General features: G+C 36.7%; 1 pseudogene; it reads left to right on the forward strand.

The window, feature by feature from the left end:
* The first annotated feature begins 1602 nt into the window (after positions 1-1602).
* Positions 1603-2876, forward strand: LOC124984419 (phagosome assembly factor 1-like; annotated as a pseudogene).
* Positions 2877-16412: the final 13536 nt, after the last annotated feature.

Consider the following 16412-nt stretch of genomic DNA (forward strand, 5'->3'; position numbering starts at 1 on the left):
ACTGGTTAGTAAGGGATACAATGAGCTTTTAATCCACTCATTTGAAAAATTACTAAGGAATGTAATGTCACAAAATACTATTTTGCATACATGATGATAATATTGAGAAAATATTGTATATATATCATGTGGAACATTTTTATTTCTAATTTATACTTTGTAAGATGTGTGTCAATGTACAAAAATGTCCAATGCTGGTGGTGATTTTTTTGTATTGATTTATTTATAATATTTTACCACATAATAAGAACTACCTTTAAGAAATTTGGCTTTGGTTCTATAAAGGACACTAGGATAATTTTTCTTTAGTTGTACATGGACACAATACCATTATTTTACTTATTTATTTTTATGTGGTTCTGAGGATTGAACCCCGTGCCTCACACATGCTTTGCAAAAGTGCTCTACCACTGAGCTACATCTCTAGCTCCACATTAGAATAAATTCTTAAGCCTACAAAAGACACCTTGGTACCATTGCTGCCAGGCACATCTGACTCCAAAGCAGCATGCATGTAGTTTCTGGTTCTAATGATACACAGTCATTCTGAAGCACAACCATTTAATTCGATAGGCAGGGACAGTGGAAGTCTAGGCAGTCCTATATACCTCTGTGAGAGGTATACATGAGCCTATCAGTAATGTCCTTCTACCTGTGCCAACTTTGGAATGGGAGCACCATGCAATCTTATCACACTAACCGTGGTTCCCCTGGGAAAAAAAGAAGCAATTTTCTTAATTTTGGAAAATATTTTCCCAATAAATTTCTGAATTGCTCTGTCATTACTCATAAATCATTTGGTATCCTAAAAATCTTTTTCGATTTATATATCTAAATTTTTTTTAGATTTATATACCTCATAGAACAGCACATACCTCTGAGCATTTACTGACAAGATCAAAAATATAGCTAGAAACCTAAATTCCAGGTTAGATTCACAGTCTCAGAGTCACTCAACAACCATTTATATTTGTTGATTTAGAATCATTTTATCTTTGCTCTTCTTCTATTTATCCTGGAAAGTAATCTTTCAAATTCCTGATTCTGTATGTACATTTCTTCCTTTGGACAAGAAAAATTGCCATTACATCTTTGGCTATTTTCTTTGATTAATTTCTGCATTTTCTATTTATTCTGCTTTTAGATTAGGAGATTATAGAATCTTTCTTTCAAAATAATTAAATGATTAAGTTACATATTAAAAAGTAACATAGGGGGCTGGGGAGATAGCTCAGTTGGCAGAGTGCTTGCCTGTGAAGCACTAGGCCCTGGGTTCGATCCCCAGCACCGAAAAAAAAAAAAGTAACATAGGAAATTGTATAATCAGAAATTTCCAAACAACAAAAACTGATAAAAATTCTCCAGTGGCCGCTGCCGCTGCCTCTGCTGTGCTAGTGCTGCTGCGGCTGCTGCTGGTGAGTTGAAGTGAGGTGAGCTATGGTGTTGTTGGGCTGGTGCCGCTGCTGCAGCCCCGGAACAGGGTGAAAAGCTGGGCCATCACGGGCTGGCGAGGGCGGCGAATCAGCTGCAGCGTTGTTTCCTTAGGTCCGGTCCTGTCTGCATTACCGCAGGGAGATCGCCTGGGCCCAGGGAGTCGAACCAATGCTGGATCTGGAGGTGGTGCCTGAACGCCCTCTGGGGAGGGAGCAATGGGAATTCACGCTGGGAATGCATCTAGCTCAGGCAGTAGTCATTCTTCAGAAGCACTGTCGCATCATCAAAAACTTCCAGGTTCTCTACAGTGAGCAGTGTCCTCTAAGCCATGACCTTATCCTTTACCTGACTCAGGACAGGATCAAACTACTGTTTGATGCTTTCAATCAAAGACTTAAGGTAAACGAAGTATATGACTTGACCAAAGTAAAGTTAAATATTGTGGAGTACATTTTAACTCTCAGGTCATCGCTCCTACCATTGAGCAGATTGACCAGTCTTTTGGCGCAACCCATCTGGGAGTGTACAACTTCGCTGAACAGCTCTTCCACCTCAACTTCAGAGGTCTGTCTTTCTCTTTTCAGTTAGACTCATGGACTGAGGCTCCCAAATATGAGCCCAATTTTGCGCATGGTGTAGCTTCTCTCCAGATACCCCACGGAGCAACAGTAAAACGAATATACATCTACAGCAGAAATAGTCTACAAGATACCAAGGTTCCTGTGATGCCCCTGAGCTGTTTCCTGGGCAATGTGTATGCTGAGAGTGTAGATGTTTTTGAGATGGAACAGGATCCTCAGGTTTAAGACTTTGCCTACTTGCTGCAGGTTGTGGGGCTGGCCTACTAGCAGAGGCCAAAATGCGGGTATTTGAATGCTCAGTGTATTTTGGTGATTCCTGCCAAGATGTTCTTAGCATGCTTGGTTCTCCACACAAGGTCTTCTACAAGTCAGAAGACAAGATGAAAATTCATTCTCCTTCCCTTCATAAGCGAGTTCCATCCAAGTGCAATGACTACTTTTTTAACTACTTCACTCTTGGGGTGGACATCCTCTTTGATGCAAATACAAAGTGAAGAAATTAGTCCTACACACCAATTACCCTGGGCATTATAATTTTAACATTTATCACCGCTGTGAGTTCAAGATCTCATGAGTCATAAAGAAAGAAAATGCAGATGGTCAAACAGAAACATGTACGACCTACAGCAAGTGGGACAATATCCAGGAGCTCCTGGGCCACCCTGTAGAGAAGCCTGTTGTCTTGCACAGGTCCTCCTGCCCAAACAACACTAAACCATTTGGCTCCACATTCTGCTTTGGTCTTCAGTAAATGATCTTTGAGGTCATGCAGAACAACCACATTGCCTCAGTGACCCTGTATGCGTGCTCCCCCCCCCCCCGCCGCCTGGTGCCCACCTGAGAACTGCAGAACTCCCCTAGAGACATCACCACCCTTGCCCATCTGCCCATGGAATTGTGTGTTGCATCCTGCTCAGTGGGTCTCTGTGCCACCTCTGGGTATTCTTGGACACCTTGCCAGTGTTGAAAGGCTCTTGGGATGTTCTGAGGTGGGACTCAGGCTGGGTGCTCTGCCATGAGACAAAGGGCCCAGATGTTCTTCTGTCCATCCTAAGCCTGCTGCTGCCAGCAGGGAACACAGACTGCAAAGAGAAGCACAAACTTTGATCCTTGATATCTGGACACAGAAACTCTCTAACATATAAGGAAGCAAGACACATCAGCCCCTGTCCCACACACATTGGGGAAACTTAGGGCTCTTTCTGTGGCTGGAAACATAGGCACCCAGGATGAGGACAAAGTCCTGCTTTTGGCCCCACATTGCCATGTGACCCTACGGCAAGCAGGTAGCATGTCCATTAGTTGCAACATTTGCACTACATCCACTTTAGTTATTGATGAGCTGGCTGTGGCCAAGGTAGCCTACCTACCCTTCCTGGTTCCTTTCTTGGACCCATTCCCCACCAGACCTAGGAAACACACCCAAGTGGTTGAAACAGCTTTCTACCATCCAGGTATGTGCTCGGGCCTGGTTCCCACCACTCTTGGAGCCAGCTTTCAAGGTTTCCTGTGCCCTGTTCTGCCCAGCCTGGCTGGCAGGGCTGCATGTTTCCATGCTGTTTGCCTCTTTTATTTAATGCCAAAGTTTTAGCCAAAGACATCTTCCTTCTTTTGTTGTGTTTTAGCATTCTGACCGTACTATGGACCAACTCCCTGCCCCAAACCTAGGCATTGTCCTTTGGCCAGGCCATTCATGACTTGAAGCTGGGGGCCTCAAGGGATGTTGGGTTGCTTGGTCTCTTCATGGGTCTGTCTAATGGAAAGTAGCATATATATGCTTTAAAAATTATTAATCTTTTTGGAAAGAATTAAGAAGAGAAATGTATAATTTTATCCCATTTTTAATATTTTGGTTTAGCAACTTGTGATACATAGATGAAAATTTTGTGAGTTTTTTAAATGTGTGTACGGATTTTTGTAAATATGACTTTTTTGTAATTAAAAAAAAAATGCTCCAGTAAGGAGCCAAGAAGCTCACTGATCTGGAACCAATCAATCTCTCTTAGCATGCTGACGTACTGTATATATGAATATGCCTTAGCTTCCTACCCTTACTAGCTTATCTCTGATGGTTCTTTTTCTACAATTTATTTAAGTCTTCAAGGGAACCACATCTTATTTGTGGTTTATGTCTTGCTCTTCTCATATGTAGATTTAAGTCATATTTCATGAGTATCCAAATATTTTGCAGTAAAGGGGTCACGAAAAAATTTTAATTATAGATATTACTTAACACAAATTTTTAATAGTGCTATTTCAATATCAAATAACACATTTAGATCTTACCACATTTCATCATTAAATCTTTTGCTTAATAGTGCTATTTCAATATCAAATAACACATTTTAGCTCTTACCACATTTTATCATTAAATCTTTTGCTTAGGGACCATATAATTTCTCATAGTAAATTTAGAGATAGAAAAACTATTTGCTATTCCCCTGAGAAGAATAGAATCTTAGATAGCATATATATTAGTAGTAAGCCTGGTAAGTTAATTCCTCCCTTATTCAGTGTTGTTGAAATAAGTAACATAAATTCTAGTTGTTTGAACTATGAAATGCATATTTCTTAAAATCTGTGTGGTCATTCATGAAATAAATTTTAAGCAAGATTTGTTTCCTCTGTGAGCTTTATGCAAGTTAAAAATATTTCATGTTGAATATTGAGATATATACTGTTTTAACTGTATGTAATATAACACTGGGGTTATTTTACTCAGATGTGTGTAGTATTCACTGTTTTGACATCTCTGTCTTAAAAGATATCCACAACTTTCCTCTCTGTTTACAATTTTGCACAAAGAACAGGGGATATTCCTTGGTATTTACTCTTCCTGCTCTATGATGAACCATGATTATTTCATTGGCCAATTTCCATTATGGCCAGTATTACATATGGGTGACCCTATTTGCATAAATTTAACATTTACTGCTCTGTGGTAAAGTCAAGTCTTTCCTATATTTCTGGGTATGCAAATAGCTTCTAGATATTACATTACCTTGAGTGTTTTACTATCCATTTTCATTCCACTAACCTCTGTAACTATGTCTCTGAATATTTAGTGAATTTTTAGTAAATTATCTAGTAAATACAGCTTTTGATTATTTCATCAATTTCCTGTCAGGTTTGAAAAATTAATAAATAGGCTAACTGAATTTCAGCAAGATTACATTCAAATAATTAGTATTTTATCCATTATATAATGCTAAGTTATTGAAAGTAGTACAGAAAATGATTCTGAGCATTTTCATCCTACTTGAAAGATTAGGAGGAAATGAGTCAATTAGATTTGTCCTATAACATTATCCCTTTTCCTCCCAAGATGCTTCAATGTTAAACAGTTAAAATTTGAAGATAGAAAAAAAAAATACCCTGAGCATAGAAGCAAGTATGAACTGCTACAATTAGTTTGACTTTAATCTATTTAGTGTGGAATAAATAAATGCACTTCTTTAGACTCTGCTCTTATAAGTAAAGACATGTATTCGGCACAGTTGGAAATAGTTTAGAATAGACTTTTTATAAATATCCTTTCTGTGTAAATCACACATCTTCTGTGAAGGAGAACTAAATTTCTAACGTATGGGAATCTTGTACTATGAATGCCCGGTATTTAATATCAATTTCTACTTGTCATTTTTGCATGCATGATAAAATATTTCTATTCTTTGTAAAATTCACTTTATTTTGAAGCCCAAAATTCTATTGCTTAATGAGACCAAGATAGAGAAATTTTCAGCTGCAGATAAAGTTATTTAGCAAGTGTTTCTGAAGCCCCAGTGTTTCAGGTCCATTTCCTTCTGGATTGTAAAGAGATATTTGAAGTTCATATACATTTTCTCTCTATTGAACCATTATTTGAGAACTCAGAGGCAGAATTAAGGTTTGTTGACTTCTAATGCTTTATTTTACCAAAAAAAAAATCAATTTAATAGCACTTAGTCTCTGATTTTGTTATGGTTTTAATTTAAGATATACACTAAAAACTCCTGTGTTGATGCAGGAATATTCAGAGGTGAGATGACTAATTTGTGAGAGCTATAACCTAATCAGTCTATCCTAATTTGAATGTACTGAGTGGGTGGTAACTGTAAGCAGGTGTGGCACAGTTGGAGGAATATGTCACTGGACCCATGCCATTTGAAATGTTCATTGTATTTTCCTGCACTCTCTCTGCTTCCCAGTTGTCATGAGGTGAGCAGAACTCTTCTGAAGGAGGCTTCCTCCATGATGTTTGGCCTCACCTTGGACCCAAGAGCAATGGTGTAGGCTCTGTTGGATTAAATATTTGAAATCATGAGCCTTAAACTTTTTTATTCTATGTAACTCTTATCAGGTGGAATGGATTTCTAGGGAACCAAAACAGAGACATATGACATTGAAGATGGGAACATTTAAAAATGATCACTTCAGTGCATATTAAATCATAAAAGAATTTCAAAAAGACTAGAGCCACATAATAGAAACATAAATGTGAATGTGTTCTCCTCAATGGAGAATAATGTATTAAATTAATAAACCAAAAGTAATCTAACTTCTTAATTCAAAATTTTAATACAGTTAGTAAACATAAATATCAGCTAGTTCTTTTGGATTTATTTTTGCAATTATGCTTAATCTATCTCTATGTTATACTCTTTTATGTCTAAATTTTCTTTTTTCCATCTTTTTGTTTTGTTTTGATTTTAGCTTGTCAATTCTTCATTTTAGTTTTTCCCACCCATTAAAATTTTCAGCATTACATTTTTGTATTGGCTATGCTATATATTTCATCTTCACAAAATTAGCAAATATTGGAGTTATTGGCTCAGTTTACTAATCATACCATAAAGTCAGGTTTGTCAACTGAAATTCATTATCAAGTAGAATTGGTGTAGTCAGAATCACAGTGTAATTCTCAAATGAAATAGTCATTTATATTTCTAGATAGTTCACACTTCTGTGGCAAGTTATATTTGTCAACCTGACTAGGGTAGGCCATATTACCTACCTATTTAATCATATAGCATCTATGTTTTGCTATAAAGTCATCTTGTAAATGTGTTTATCATCTATATTAGATGATTTAAGTAAGATTACCTTTAATAATGTGATTGAACAAAAAGATCAAATGAATCCCAATTTTATGTATAATTATAATGTTCCAATAAAAATAGTGTGGTTACTTTTCATCTAATTAGTTGAAAGATCTTAAAGCCAAAAGACATACTCCTAGAGAAAAGATTTATTATAAAAAAAGGACTCCTGGGATTGTGGCTTTGTCAAGATGGAAATCCCTAGATCAGGCAGGAAGCTCAGGCAAGAATTAACTATTTTCTTGAGACAGAATTTCTCCTTTTCCAGAAATCTTGGTTTTTCCTCTTAGGGCCTTTCAACTAATTAGTTTTGTTGTATTTCCTAGAGAACTCTGACACTGATACTCACTTCCAATGTTCCAACTTCTGCAGCACTGGTATTACACAATGGAATGGAAGTGATCACAAGGCCATCTTTCCTCTCCTTTTACTGTGAACTTTGTCTGTAATAAAAATAATGTAGCTTATAAATTCTGTGCACAAGTAAGTGACACAAGTCCTTTGTGGAAGAACACCAGGCTTGGATAAGGACCTACACACATAACCTCATTTTACATTAATAGCCTCTTTCGAGATCTGTTCTCTAAACAAAAGTGTCATTCTCAGCTAATGGGATTAGGAGTGCAGCATATGAATTTTACAGGACACACTCTCGACTATAGCAATGCAACCTGGGAATGTTTCTTCAAATTTCCAATATCTCATTTTTCATGCTTGATCTGGGTTGTCCTTTGTTTCTATGGGGCTAGTTGACTGACAATGGGATCTCAAATAACTTGCAGAGCACAATAGTATTTAAGATAAAAAAAAATCTAAATTTTTTTAAAGTCTTCACCCTCTCCCCTCCAAGTCTCTAACTCTTTGTCCTGACATTCCAGAAGCTGATCATCTTCCATGACTAGAGTGTACTTTGGATATGAGTCATTTAGGCTGACTTTTATAGCTGAGACAATTCATCCTCAGAATATTAAAGGACACAGAAGTGGAAACCGTCAGGGTGAAACCAAACCAGTTTTAATGTTAAGACATAATTCTAGAATGCCATTATTATAAATACCACAATGTTTTGATCCATTCTTAAAATATTTTTAGGCAATCTCATATACTAAACTTTCAACTCAAAAAGTACAAGAAATAAATCATGTTCATTTTAAAATAACATTGTATGATTTGTGACCAATTTTGGGAAGCTTCCTGAGGACATGAGTTTGAATGCTTAAATAGGGGTGCTAGTCTTTTGTTATGATTTGTGTATCTGTGGTTTATGAGATATTTTTCTCTGCTTTTCACCTATGTAATGCAGTTATTTGTTCTACTATATAAAGAAAGAGGGAGGTTGGTGAGATCTTTAATTTGTGCTTTAATTTGAAAGTTCAATACTTTTGAGATCCAGAAACCCAATTATTTAATTTAGGTATTTTGAAATGTAAACACAGGTATATATAAGAAAACCAAAAATCCCTGCTGGATGGTACTGGAACAATGTCAGTGACATTAAATACAAATGTAAAGATGTTCTAGAATGTTCTTTACACTATAAGCAATGACATAATCTGATAAAAGAGGCTTTAAAATATTGGTAATGAGGTTGGTGATGGTGACTAACACCAAGGCACAGGAAAACATACAAGTTCTTTACATTTTAATTTTATTGTATCCTCATTAAAAAAGTGATCAGGTATTTCATTACAGACTTGACAAATTCAGGGAGAAAAAGTTCATGACCTGTCCAAGAAAACCCTGCTACCAAGTGGCAGACTTCTAGTTTAAAAATCAGATACAAACATACACTAATATGCAGATGAACACATTCTCATCTTTTTAGATTAATATTTTCATTTGAATGAGTCATGCGTAAAGTGTAAAAGTCAAATTGTTGCTCCATTAATTACCAGTAAATTAAATGAATTCATGGAATCCCCACAGATGTAAAATTAAACACTAACAGCATCTCAACATTTGTCTGCCCACCATTTGTTGCAGAGCATTTATTACTATCTTATATTATATTATTACATTTTTGTTTATGTGTATATTGTTACTGTTCCCCACTAAAACATAAGAAATAGGAAATATGCTTACTGCAATAAACTCAGAGCCTAGGCCACTGCCTGGCATCCAGGTACTCAATAAATATTTACCAAATAAGCAAATGACAAATTAAGCACTGCTGAATCAAAGAAACAAAGCATTCAAATAAAACACATCAGACAGTGCACAGTAACCAACAAAAGTTCCAGGGTTAAATTCATCCATGGAATTCAAACCCCTATAATTTCAACAGGCAGACACCTATACTAATGGAAAACTTGCTACTTGAAGGAGCCACTTCTTCAGAATCATATGATGAGAGCTCAAATTAGTATTAGAAATCTTCTTAAATATGCCATGTATCACCAGTGAAAGCAATGTTAGAAAATCAGAATAGCAATTATCAAGAATACAAGCAACAATAAATGTTGGTGAGAATGTGGATGAAAAGGTACACTAATACATTGCTGGTGGGAATGCAAATTGGTGCAACCATTATGGAAAGCAGTATGAAGATTCCTAAGAAAAGATGGAATGGAGCCACCCTCTGACCCAGTTATCCCGCTCCTTGGTTTATATCCAAAGGACTTAAAATCAACATACTACAGTGGCACAGTCACATCCATGTTTATAGCAGCTCAATTCATAAGAGCTTAACTATGAAACCAACCTAGATACCTAGATGCCCTTCAACAGATGAATAGATAAAGAAAATGTGCTACACACACACACACACACACACACACACACACGTGCACACACACACACTCACGCACACACACACACACTGGAATATTACTCAGTTTTAAAGAACAATGAAATTGTGGCATTTACTGGTAAATGGATGGAGTTAGAGAATATCATGCCATATGAAATAAGCCAAACCCAAAAAACCAAAGTCTAAATTTTTCTCTGATATTCAGGCACTAATCCACAATAAGAGTGGGGGATAGGGAAGAATAGAGTTACTTTATATTAGGTAGAGGGGATTGAAGGAAGGGAAAGGGAATGGGGGAAGGAATGATATTAGAGTGAAACAGACTTTATTACCTCATGTACATGTATGACTGCATGACCGATGTGACCTTGCAATATGTATAATCAAGGGTTTGATTCTCAGCACCACATGTAAATAAATGAATAAATAAAACTCTATCAACATCTAAAAAAGTTTTCAAAAGAAACCTCACTTAAAACTCAATTACTTCACAATTACTTGGGCCACCTGACACTAGGGCAGAGTAAGTAGTACTGCCAAATACTCATGATTAGCTTACACCAGATGTAACCTAATAAGAGGGTTAATACCTTTTATGGATGAATAATCCAAAAGGGCTACTGTACTGGGTAAAAACCACAGACAGGGAATTGGAGGAAGTAGATCATCAAGGTTGTGCCTTTAGGGTTTGCATTTTGTCCCTGGCACCTCATGCTCTGCTTCCTGGTCCCCATGAGGTAAGCAGCATTCCTCTACCATGCTGTTTTACCATGATGTTCTGGCCTTATCTGGGATGCAGAGCAACAGAGTCATTGACCATGAACTGAGACCTCTGAAATGCTGAGCCCAAAGTACATTTTTTCCCTCTGAGGTGTTCTTGACAGTTCCCTTTAGTCACAGAGATGTATATATATAAATAATACACAATATTAGTGGAGAAGGATCTTGACAAGAACTAAAATACCCACAACTGTAAAATTTCCAACCTTAAATTCAAATGTTTTGTAAAAATGTCAGATACTAAAAGTTACTGTTCAAATGACGCAAAGCAAGACAATGCAGAACAGCAAATGAAATCCTAGAGCAATGCCTTTGGCATCTAGGAATACCTAATTGCAACCCTCTGACACATGTCAAATTTTTTGAACTTTAAAAAGTTTTAGTATATCATATTCAAGTTCTTAGGAATATTTTACTTCATGCTGGAGATTAAAAATCTATATTCATATGATCACTTGAATTTCTGAAAGCTTCAAATGATTTCTTCTCAATTAGATTGACTAGTAGAATTTATCTAATAAAATATTTGATTCTACCCTAAGAAAAATAAGTACAGAGGACCTAAGAGTCTGGCAAATGGACATGAGATTCTCCACTACCAATCATGTGCCTCCTCCATCCTGACTATTCAGAGCCAGCCCAGGAGCAGACACTATAGATGTGATGACACTAGATCTGAATGGAATTAAGAGTCATTCTACTCTCAGAAAAAGTGGAGCCACAGAATAATTGGGGAAGATCACTGGAAAGAAGGTTGCTACATTTTTTTCTCTGGAACTTCTTCCTCTAGCCCTGCCATTTCAGGACCAAGGGTATTCATTCCTTCTGGGAAGAAAGACGTACCTGAGAAAAAGAGATCATTCCTGAGTTTCCAGTAGAAAATTGGATTTCTCTTAATATCTCTAGTGAGATGATAGTATCAAAAGGTATGTGGTTCACTGTGAGAGCTGAGTACTTAACAGAGGGAAAATATCAATGCTCTCACAAGTTGTTTTTCCTAGCAGGCTAGGAAGGATGCAGAATATAAGGGAAAAAAAAGAGACAGGCAAGACACAAAAGTCCTTCCTGGGTCAAGGGAGAACTTACAAGGAACCACAGAGACAGAATCAGGATTTAAATGCCACTCTATAGGGTGTGCTCCTTTCCTCCTCCCCAGATAGAAATGAGCTGGGGAAGAGGAATCTGTGGAGCAAAAGAAGGAAAAGTGAAACTGGGAAGCCCAGATCATAGTAATTTGTACCCAATTTCCTGTTTGGACCTCAATGAAAAGTTTATTGCATGTCTTATTAACAATACGAGCAACTTCTGGAGAGTAAGAGTGGTGCCTGGCACATTTAGACATGAAGCACTTCTGAGAAAGTGTCTGGATTTGGAAGCAGTAAAGGGATGACATGCAAGTGTTTAATCAGTGGACATATTTTCAGGAATCTGTGCTACATCACACATTTTTCAAGTGACTGAGAAATTCACATTAGATATAAATGTGTGGACAACTCTACAAGGGGAGAGAGAGAAAGAGAGATTGTACTATATTATAGGCAAATATTATGTTATATTTCAAATTTCAAAGAATAAGATGGTGGGATGTCCTGCAGAGGAAAACCATTTCTTCCCAAACTGTACATGAAAATCCCAAAAGGGGGATATAACAATGCATTTCCATTGAACTATATAAAACTCAAGCTCAAAACAAATATCAAGTTTAAAATCTCAGTCCCGTCCTTAGCCCTCTTAGTTGCTGGAGTACTCATAATGCTTTCTTGACTTTTCACAAGGTGCTCTTTCTAAACCTGAGGAAATTCCTAAACATAATTGTTTAAGGTAAAACAAATGACTCACATACATTGTTAAAGATTTTAAGATTGCTTTGACAAAGTCACACCTTTTAACTTTCTAGTTAACCAATTCTATATAAATAAGGATTCAAGGACAAAAGTCAACATACCATCACAGCTAATTGCGCTACTAATCTGGACTTGCCCTTTTGGAAAAATTAATTTTTTAAAAATGCATTGAAAAATATTTCAATCAATATACAAGGGCATAAAAAGTAAAAGTTTCTCACACATTAGTATAAATATTATCCAAACACAGTCATGGTAACTTTCTACAAGGCTACACAGATTAATGTGGGGTGGGCAGTACACAAAAACACAAGATGTTTACTTATATACAAATAAGTGGTTTAGTTTTTTCTTCACAAATCAAATGAGCCAGTACCATATTTGTTATTTTGTATTTTACATATTTTGCAAAGCAATAATCCCAGAAAATTTGCCCAGGTTCATATGTATAGATCAACAAACATTCTTTTCAACAGCTTCAACATAACATAATTCAGATGTAATATCATCAAGTAGTTATTTTTCTTATTGATGAGCATTTGTTGTTTCTAAACCTTTCCTATCACACTATTACAGCAAACATTGTTATATTACTATTTCCCCAAATGTTTAAGTATGTGTTGGGTCTACTTTTAGTCATACCTAAGTAATAATCTCATTCCCTTATGAGAAGATACATGACATGTTTACCACCGGTAGCACAGTTCCTTTAGTGTTGAGTCTGAATGCAATGATCTATTGGTGTTTGTTCAAAGTTTTGCTTTGGTAGTTTCTCTCTTAATCATAATGAGGATCAGAATTTTCAAAGAATCCTGGAATGTTCAGTGAGAAGAAACGCTGGTATATTTGTAATTGAGAGTTGAAAAACAGACTTCCAAGGCAACACAGCTACTCAGCAGTCAATGAAAGACTAGAAATAAGCTTCCTAATTCCAGGCCACCCTCACTGGATGGTACTCCACCTGCTTGCTGGAGGAGACACCCACAACAAGAAACCTTATTACTAAAGCAGCAACTGGAACTGTAAGAGCTCCTGATGTGGAGCTTCCCCAGGGGCTCCCTTCTCACCACAGAAGATCTTAAGCAGTTTCTTTTATTCACTTAATTCATCACAAGACACTGATAGGGTCTGCATGGCTGGATATAGAAAAGCAAACTGTGTGCTTTATTTTTAAAATACTTCATTTGAAATAGGAACAATGAGGTTAGTAAATTTTTCAAAGGATTTCTTTTGCCTCAATTCATTGAGGTCAATCAAGGAAAAAGAAAAAAGATCAATGGACCACTTTGGAGGTTCAAAGCAGTCAAAAATAACATCTCACTTGATGAGTCAGAAAAGTCTTCATGGAGTGTATTACCTGTGGCCTTTAAAGATCAATAGGGGAGAGGATTAACAATGTGATCCTTTTCTCTCTCCCCTATGAAGTCACTTTCTAAATGTAAACATTTTCATTTGCATACATACACACAAAGAAGTAACATAAAATTCTAAGAAAGTCTTATATAGATGTAGAAAAAATGTTGAGTAAAAAGTACATACATTCAAAAGGCAAGAGCTTAAGAAATTTCCAGTCCTATTCAGTACAAATTGAAGAACAGAAAAGCTTTGTTCAAAAACTTACCATCCCACATGCACTCCTCTGGCATCTGCAGGATGAAGACACACCAGTCCTCACAGGCAAGCAGAATTGAAATGATCCAATTTAGAGAGAGGAACTGATTGATGGATTTGATTCCTTCTGCCTCCAGTCTCTTATGTACAGTAGGATTTTTGATAGTTTGTTTAAAAATACATATTAGGTAGAGATAAAAACTCCTGTGCTGAATACTAATTTCTTTCAAATAGGATTTTCTCTGTGTTAGAGAGAAAACAGCTTTGGTACTTTCCACCTCTTTCTGAAGAGGAGAGAGGGAAAGACTCTGGAAAGAACTTGCCCTTGGCAATCAATCTTGCCAGGCTTGTAATTGGTCACTAATTAGCCTTTAACACTATAGTCCATCTTGCAGGCCAGAAACACTTTCATCATCATCCACGTTCCTGTGCCCTAGGTAGGGAGGCATTTCAGTAGTGTAACAATCTTCCTCTGCCCAAACAATTCCTACTGCTGGACAGCTCTCCTTTCTCCCTATTCTCAAAAATCATGTATTCATCATTTAAAGCATTTCAAGTGTTCCTCTGAAGCTTTTGCAAAGAAGCCAGGCCTCATACTTCATGCTGACATTGTCCCCCTCACATAATATGCTTCAGTCATACTGAAATGATGATGGATCCTAGGTTCTTTCCAACTTAAGGATCCCTGTTCATATTATTTCCTACATTCAGAGCTCTTATCCTTCAATTCCTTGGTTGGCTAATTCATACTTTTCCTTTGAGTCTCCATTTAAAATCATGACTTCAGAGGCCTTCAGTGTGACCCTCTCCTAACCAGCACCCACCCACACACACATGGTTCATTACTAGCAAAGCACATTCAAAAACCATGGTCATTTTTTGTTGTTGTTGTTGTTCCATGTCTTATAAATGTTCTCAGTGAAAAGACTTTTATAAGAATGTTTTATTTGAGAAAATTTCAAAACATATGTTTTTAAATTTTTTTACATTCTTAATAATTTCTTTTATTTTTACAGACTGCATTTTGATTCATTGTACACAAATGGGGTACATCTTTTCATTTCTATGATTGTACACAATGTAGATTCATACCATTCGTGTAATCATACATGTACATAGGATAATGATGTCTGTTTTGTTCCACCATTTTTCATACCCCCCTCCCTCGCATTTTCTTCTACATAATCTAAAGTTCCTCCATTCTTCTCGCACTCCCCACCCCCAACTCCCATTATATATCATCATCCACTTATCAGGGAAAACATTTGGCCTTTGGTTTTTTGGGGATTCACTTATTTCACTTAGCATGATATTCTCCAGTTCCACCCATTTATCTGCAAATGCCATAATATTCTTCTTTATGACTGGACAATATTCCATTTGTATATATACCACAGTGCCTGTTCAAAAAATGGTTCTGGGAAAACTGGAAACCCATATGCAGTAAAATGAAATTAAACCTCTGTCTCTCACCCTGCACAAAACTCAGTTTGAAATGGATCAAGGACTTAGGAATTATACCAGAGATCCTGCACCAAATAGAAGACAAAGTAGGACTGAATCTTCATCATGTTGGCCTAGGATATATATATATATATATATATATACCTAATTTCAATTACCTTACATATAAACAGCAAGTGCCAAAGAAAACACTAGGGTCATTATTTCAAAGACCGGCAAACACATGAAAAAGAGTAACATATTGCTAGTAAGTACTGGTCCGTGTTTATCTACTTATCTGTGTGAAACATTTTGTCTAATAATACTTGGAATTGAAATTTTTTTCCAAAAACACAAGTACATACCTGTGGGAAACCATCCATGTTGATTCATCTGAGAACCAAGCATAGTTTGAGCCTTTAACCAAGAATATTTGAACTCAGGAACTCACAGTTGGATAATGACTGTTCAAAACACCTGAGTCCCACATTTGTCCTGTGATAGCTCACCACTCAAGTTCAAATACAAGCATTGGATGTGGGAGTGACCTGCCAGAGGCAAATGTCTTGCTTACCTCCACACTCATCCTGTTTTTCTTGAAGAAGCTCCTACTGTTTCCCTTTGATCTGTACCACTATAAATAAAGCAAGCTCAGGCGCCATCCTTTGTTAGAGCTAGACACTTCTGGACAGCTCAATTGGTCACACCCCTGCTCTTAAGATAATTTTGCCTTCTGTCTTTATTTTTGATACATAAATTTCATGCATTTATTTTGCAGCCAGTCCATCCCTCCAACAGGAACCATTTCTCTTGCCCACGCAGGACGTGCAAGAGACATACCTGTTAATGGTTCCCTTCCTTTGTGTGTTTTCAATTCTGCCACACTACCAGG

This window comes from Sciurus carolinensis, chromosome 5 (genome assembly GCF_902686445.1).
Source record: "Sciurus carolinensis chromosome 5, mSciCar1.2, whole genome shotgun sequence".
NCBI classification, from domain to species: Eukaryota; Metazoa; Chordata; class Mammalia; order Rodentia; family Sciuridae; genus Sciurus; species Sciurus carolinensis.